The following is an 8,286-nucleotide window of genomic DNA, read 5'->3' as shown; positions in this document are numbered from 1 at the left end:
GATTCAGACCTTCTCCCAAGTTGCCCAGGGCAGTGACTAGATCTTTTTTAACTCTCTAGTTACCATCTTAGAGTGGCAGTAGCAACATGTGGCTTAGGGGCAGCTTTTGAATTTCACCCCTAACCTACATCACTGTTCCCCAAATAAATGGTGTGCTTTCTATTCAAACAGAGCTTTAAGACAAGTCTCCTATCCACACTTTCAATGAAATTACCATCTCTAAAACACTCTTATACAAAGATTCTGGAGACAATTTGAGACTCAACAGTGCTGGATTATTCTGAGATGCGGCATTAAGGCTAGAGGTGGATTATTGGGATGGAGACTGTAATATTCATTTATGTCTTCTTTAGAAAGTGATTATCCCAGGGTGCCTGGGTAGCGCAGTCGTTAAAGCGTCTGCCTTCGGCTCAGGGCGTGATCCTGGCGTACTGGGATCGAGTAAAAAAAAAACTTAAAAAAAAAAAAAAAAGAAAGTGATTATCCCATAAAATCTGAAAAAATTGGTATGAAATAGATGGGGTGCCAGGTCTTGAGGAACTCCTGGAGGCTATACTTGAATGCCTCAGGAAAAAACATCTTATAGTATTCATGAACTTGGCAGTTAGGTTTACTTTTCAAAATCAGCCAATTTTTGCATTTGCAAAGTAAAGTTATCATCATATGAAATAGCATTGTTTGGTTATTGTTTGTCTCCCACATTAGAATGTAGGCTCCATCTGGGCAGGGATTTTGTTGGTCTTGGTCAACTTTTTTATTCAATATATATTAGTTGAATGAATTTGATAAATGGAAATACGCAGCCTTACTTGCTGGTATGGTTGCCTTTACATGTATAGGTATGAATTGCTTTTACCATGATGGACTTCACACCATTAGTAGTTCCTGTTATTGGCAGTGAAATGATGATAAATAAATGCAAGGACAGAAACTATAGTTGATAAAAATTGCAAAGGGTTGAGGCTTATGTTGCACATATTGCTGCTGTAATAAATTACCACAAACTTGGTGACCTAAAGCAACACAAATTTATTATCCTTGCAGTTTTGTAAGTCACAAGTCTAAGAGGTCTGAGGCTAAAATCTTTCTAAAGGCTCTAGGGGAGATTGTTTCCTTTCTTTTCCCAGTTTTCAGAGCTGCCTGCATTTCATGGTTCATAACCCTTCTTCCATCTTCAAATTACATCATTCTAACTTTTTCTTCTATTCCTCACATTTTATCTCCTTGGCTTTGATCCTCTCGCTTCCTTTTTAAAGGGATGTTTGTGATTACATTGGGCACACCCAGCTAATACAGAATAATCTTCCCATCTGAAGATCCTTAATTTAATCACAATTATAACCTCTCTTTTGCCATGTAAGGTACATATTCACAGGTTGTGGGATTTAAGATGTGAACATCTTTAGGAGGCAATATTCTGTGCACCACAGTTATTTAGAAATCTTACTTGCATTGAAATTTTCACTCTTTGCTCATTCACTATGTTGTTGCTTCAATGTAAAAAATCTGAAAAATTTAGAGGCACACAGCAGAGTTTTACCCTGAATCAACAAAACTGGAAACTTATTTCTATCTCAACCAAGAAGTCCTGATTATGTTTTTTAACAGATGGGAACAGGAGGAACACTACTTTTGTCAATTCTTTCAAAAGACTGTAGTAAGACTAACCTCACCTCACTCCCATTCCTTACCTTCCAAACACTAAAATCTGCTTTTCAGTTACGTTCAAAAGTGTGATGAGCTTCATAGTAGCAAACCTGGTAGGGCAGGCTCTTAGCCCAAGGATGTTGTCTTTATTCTAAACATTTTTATAGCTTCTTTTTTGGAATTGTCTTTAGAGACAGTTTACCAGACACACAGGAAAACACAGCTCGTTATTTTAAGGTCACAAGGTACTTTGCCTACTCTGTCTTCTTCCCTTCCCCATTGTTTTAATCCACTTGCCTTCATCCCCACTCCTTCCTCTGCAGATATTAGTGCCAGAGATCTGTGAGGTTGAGAGGAAGGCCTGGGGAGAGGGAGTGTGGCTGAAAAGGGGGCAGGGAGAGTTTCATGCAGAGCTCAAGAGGTAGCAGAATGCAATTTAAGTTTATTTGTATGACCCAGCCTACTTTAAACATTGTTAAATAACAGTATTTGATAACTCACTAAGTGTCAAAATTCAGGTTAAAATAAATCCCTATTGAGAACTGTCTGTAGCTGCATCTAAACTTCTATTAGTTCCCAATGTAAGTTTTATTTTATTTTATTTTTATTGTTTTATTTTTTTAAGTAGGCCCCACACCCAGCATAGGGCCCAATGTGGAGCTTGAACTCAGGACCCTGAGATCAAGACCTGAGCTGAGATCAAGATGGCGGATGCTCAACTGACTGAGCCACCCAGGTGCCCCTCAATGTAGCATTATTTTAAATAAAAGGGTATATACTTAGTCAAATAGACTTGTCAATATGCTATTTTTGACAAGGGAAGTGGGGCATAGGAGGAGAGACTAGAAAAACTCTCTCCTGTACTGATTTTCTTCCAAAGGAGGTCTCAGTTTAGAGGCTTTCTTAGAGCAGCTCTGTAATTCAAAGCTTTTCAAATAGGGCAATTAAAGTTTACTATTTGGATACACAGATAAATGAAGAAAATATTAATAATGGCATCATATAAATGATATAAAATATTATAGTTATATATTATTAATATATATCATATCATATAGTAATATATATTACTAATTATATTATACTGATTAACATTATATATTACTAATTAATACTTATTATATATAATATAGGCCATGCAATGTTTTTTTATTTTTTTATTTTATTTTTTTTAAAGATTTTATTTATTTATTCGACAGAGACAGAGACAGCCAGCAAGAGAGGGAATACAAGCAGGGGGGGGTGGGAGAGGAAGAAGCAGGCTCATAAGCGGAAGAGCCTGATGTGGGGCTCAATCCCAGATCACTGGGATCACGCCCTGAGCCGAAGGCAGACGCTTAACCGCTGTGCCACCCAGGCGCCCCCATGCAATGTTTTTTAATATTGGAGTTATTAAATACAAGCACAATTCACAAATCCTCTGATATTTTTAATTCCTGAAATTAAGAAGATCTGGCCAGTCAGATTCTTTCAGAGGTCCCACTCAGAAGAAAGTATCTAAAATATTCCTAACTACCACATATATTTTTTTCTTCATTGGACCAGTTAAGATTACTTTTCAAAGAAAATAGGTCTGTAAAAATAACTTAAGACTAATCAAAAAGAATTCAGAAAGTCCTACTTTAGATTATTATCTCATGTAAGAAAAGATTTTTTTTTTCCTTCCGAAACAATTTTACTTTATTTGACAAAACTGCCATTTGGCTTCCTCCCATGGCTCATCCTCTTGCTATAATCAGAATAAAAATTTCTAAATTCTAAATCTATGCTGTCCAATCGGTAGCCACTATCAATATGTTGCTATTGAGAACTTGAAATGTGGCCAGTCCAAATTGAGCTATTAAGACCAAAATATAGGGGCGCCTGGGTGGCACAGCGGTTAAGCGTCTGCCTTCGGCTCAGGGCGTGATCCCGGCGTTATGGGATCGAGCCCCACATCAGGCTCCTCCGCTATGAGCCTGCTTCTTCCTCTCCCACTCTCCCTGCTTGTGTTCCCTCTCTCGCTGGCTGTCTCTTATCTCTGTCGAATAAATAAATAAAATCTTTAAAAAAAAAGAAAAAGACTAAAATATACTATAAAAACTCAAAAGATTTAGAACAGTTAAAAAAGCATAAAATAGTTCAATAATTGTTTTGTTAATTACACATTGACATGGTATTTTGAATATATTGAGTTAAATAAAATATATTAAAAATGAATTTCACCTGTTTCTTTTTCCTTTTTTTTAATGTGGGTACTAGAAAATTAAAAGTTTACATATCTGGGTCATACGTGTACTTCATATTCTATTTCTTTTTTTTTTTTTTTAAGATTTTATTTATTTATTTGACAGAGATAGAGACAGCCAGCGAGAGAGGGAACACAAGCAGGGGGAGTGGGAGAGGAAGAAGCAGGCTCACAGCAGAGGAGCCTGATGTGGGGCTCGATCCCAAGACTCCAGGATCACGCCCTGAGCCGAAGGCAGACGCTTAACCACTGTGCCACCCAGGCGCCCCCATATTGTATTTCTATTGGACAGAACTGTTCTAAATCAGCAGGGCAGTATTTCCTCTTATAAGATTAGAAAGCTTTATCCCTGAATAGACATGTGTGAATGACTTAGAGTATATACATGTATTAAAATATCTTCAATTCAAAATATTTTAAAAGAATTATCTATTTAATCCCTAGCTCTCTCTCAAGAAGTAGACAGGTATGTCCCCCCTTTTCCAAATGCATCTCCACAGACATAAAATAACTGACATGATGTTAAAATGTACAAACTATACAGGGGCTCTAAGTCTGCACCCATATGGTTACAGTGCCTTCATATTTACTTTTCTTTGTATACATCTTAGAGAAGAAACGGTCTGGCCATTGGAAAAAAAAAAAAAATCCTGCCTAGAAATAACAAATCACAGACCCTCAAAAAACAGCTAGGGAGCAAATGGGGGCTTAAATGATGAATTTCAACAGATGCTGCCTCAACCACAGTAAAAGACAAGGGAAAACTGAATCAACTGCTGCAAATGTCAGAAGTATTATGATAGAAAAACTATCAAAATTGTCACCCATCCCAATACTCCACAAAAAAGAAATATTTTCTGAATTATATATATAGAAGGGCAAGTTTTGTATTTTTTTTTTTCTGCAACACGTGTAATCAACTCTCCCTGTATCTATCTATCTACCATCCATCCCCAGAGGAATGGCCTATCTCTGAATAAGCTTCAGAAAGTCCCTTTGGAATATAGTAGTGACACTAGGGAAGAAAAATAGAGTTTTAGACATTTCTGTTTCTGAGCAGAATCCAAGAGAATGTTCAAAGAGCTCTTCAGTAATTGTATACAACTCCCACGTCCTTTCCTTTTTAAAAAAATGAGTAATTTTGGGGCACCTGGGTGGCTCAGTGGGTTAAGCGTCTGCCTTCTGCTCAGGTCATGATCCCAGGGTCCTGGGATGGAGCCCTGCATCAGGCTCCTTGCTCAGCAGGGAGGCCTGCTTCTCCCTCTCCCTCTGCCTGCTGCTTCCCCTGCTTGTGCTCTCTCCCTCTCTTTCAAATAAATAAAATCCTTTAAAAAATGAGTAATTTTATGAAAAGTCTCTTCCACATTAACCAAAGCCTAGATTTATGATTTATATGTAGTTTCCTTAACTCTTCTTAGTGTTATTTATTTTTAAAGATTTATTTATTTACTTACTTACTTATCATCTATTTGAGAGAGAGAGAGAGAGAGAGCATACGCAAGCAAGCACAAGTGAGGGGAGGGGCAGAGGTAGAGAGAGAGAGACAAGCAGACTCCTGGCTGAGCAGGGAGCCCAACACAGGGCTCGATTCCATGACCCCAAGATGACCTGAGCTGAAGTCAGACTCTTAACCAACTGAGCCACCCAGGTGCCCCCTTAGTGTTTTTTAAAAATGAGATGTAATTCACATATCATAAAATCCGTTTAAAGTGTACAATTAAAATTTTTAAAAATATTCAGTTGTACAAACATCATTTCAATTTTAGAACATTTTCATCACTCCCAAATATTGCACCTTTATTATAACCCCCTCAACTCTTCCCTTCTCATCTCTAGGCAACCACTAATCTACTTTGTGTCTCTATTAATTCATCTATTCTGGATATTTCATATAAATAGAATCATACGAAATTTTGTAGCCTTTTACGATTGGCTTCTTTCACTCAGAATGTTTTCAAGGCTCATCATGTTTTAGCATATATTAGTACTTTGCTCATTTTTATGGCTGAATAATGTTCCAGTGTGTGTGTGTGTGTGTGTGTGTGTGTGTGTACACATACCACATTTTATTTAGCCATTCATCAGTTGATAGACATTTGGACTATGTCTACTTTTAAACTATTATGAATAATGCTGCTATGAACATCCATGTTCAAGTTTTGGTGTGAATATGTTTCATCTCCCTGGTATATATTTGCAAGTGGAATTTTTAAGTCATATGGTAATCTATGTTTCACTTTTTAAGGAACTTCCAAACAGCCTTCCAAAGCATTTCCCATGCCATTTTAATTTGGTTTAGTCTATCCCGCCCAAACTAATTCAGTTCAATAAGAATTCACTGTGAACTTACATGTCAAGTGGTCTGCTTGACAGAGAGGACACAGATGACTAAGACACCATCCCTGTCCTCAGGGAGCCCACAGTGTGATGAAAAACCTCATAGTTTAGTAGAAATAAGGAATTCTTTTTACTAACCTGCCTTAAAGAGGGTAGGAGAAAATACTTGTGGTCTAGTAGTACCAGACGAAGACAAGATGCTCAAGTGACTCTGGTACTTGATAATTACACAACTAGCATTCAGGAAATGTTTAATAATGGAGTTTTTATTATATTTCTGCTACTACAGCTTTTCATACCTTTAGATGAGGCTTAAACTGAATTCATGTTAGCTGTTACTAAAAATTCCCCACATCTAGTGACACTTTAGAAGTCTATGGAAAATAAGCAGTCATGATTCAGTCTTCATTATATAGTTATCCCAACCACAAACTCACTATCACAGTGTGAAATCAGCCTACCACATAGGGATCTTTGAGATGATTCCAAATTCTTTCCAAGGGGAAAGAATTTATTTAATTTGGCAAACTAATATTCTCTAAGCCTCTTGTAGAAGCAGAAAAAAAGAGATGCCTAGGAAAGACTGAACAGTGGACAAAAAGGTAGGAGGAATTAAGTGAAAGTGAAGTCATAAAATGCAAATGAAGAAAAAGTTTCAAGGAAGGAATGGTTAATAATTTTAAAACCTACACAGAAATTTTACTAGACTACAACCCAAAGGAGTCCATTAATTTTGGTAATTAAGATATCATTGATTGTGGGGCGCCTGGGTGGCTCGTCGTTAAGCGTCTGCCTTCGGCTCAGGACATGATCCTGGCATTCTGGGATCGAGCCCCACATCAGGCTCCCCCGCTGGGAGCCTGCTTCTTCCTCTCCCACTCCCCCTGCTTGTGTTCCCTCTCTCACTGGATGTCTCTCTCTGACAAATAAATAAAATCTTAAAAAAAAAAAGATATCATTTGGTTGTGTTAACAAAGCAGTTCTAGTGCAATAGAGAAAAGCAGTGTTTGGAAGAGACGAGGGTGTGAAGTAGATCAGGCTTTTGCAGACAATGAATGTGAAAGTAATGGGAAGATGAATGTGTTTCTATACAGAGAGGATAAAATCAATGGAGGAATGGCTAAAGCCACAGGAGAAAGGGGATGGTAGAAAGTTAAGAAAGATTCATAAATAATCTTTAGTGGATATGATAAGCACCGGGGAGGAGTTAGCCTTGGACAGAGAGGGACCTTTTTTTAGAAGGACTTAGAAACTATCCTCCTAAGATACTTGCTTCTGAGATAGAATATATATGCTTCTGAGAGGGAAGAATGGGTACTGATGATGTTTGTATGTGGGCAGTGGGGATGGGAACAAGTTAAAGAAATATAGTAACTACTACTTTATTTACATGGCACTTTATACATTAAAGCAATTTCACACACCTTAATTGGGTAGGAATCTTATTATAACCCTGTGAATAGGCTCAGGGAGACTGGAATGAGTTGCCCCAAGGCCTTCAGCAGGTGAGCTGCATAGGAAGAACTTCTTCAAACTCAAAGGTCTCATGCCCTTTCAGTTGTTTCAAGTAATTACGTACAAGCAGAGGAGTGAGGTAGTGAAGGAAAGAGCCATAGGAACTATGTGACTAGCCTGAGTATTATGAAGGGATAGATCTTTTTCAGTAAGTTAGGGAAATCTTTGCAGTAATTAGATTTACAAAGCTCTTTCAGTGAAGAAAGCTTAAAGAAATGTCTAATCATATTTGTGTCATGGATGCTTTCATCACAATGAATGAACTAGAAATAAAGTCAGATTATTACAAGACATGGCAAAGGGTCTAACCCATGTGGTAGCTGAAATCCCAGGGACTTTTCCTTACTGGGGTGTTAGTGCTAAATTTCCTTTCATCATCATTTGGAAATGTCCTTTTTGTTTACATTACAATTTCTGAGGCTGTAATGTCAAAGCATTAGCTTGGTATGGAATTTCAGACAATCAAACCAATAAATTCTTTTAAAAATTCTTTTCTTCAGATCATACCCTATTCTTACTAAGATAATTAAGCAAATATGGCATCAATACCTGCCATGCTT

The sequence above is a fragment of the Ursus maritimus genome, unplaced genomic scaffold (genome assembly GCF_017311325.1).
Source record: "Ursus maritimus isolate PB19 unplaced genomic scaffold, ASM1731132v1 scaffold_17, whole genome shotgun sequence".
Lineage (NCBI taxonomy): Eukaryota > Metazoa > Chordata > Mammalia > Carnivora > Ursidae > Ursus > Ursus maritimus.
This window is presented reverse-complemented; position numbering follows the sequence as displayed.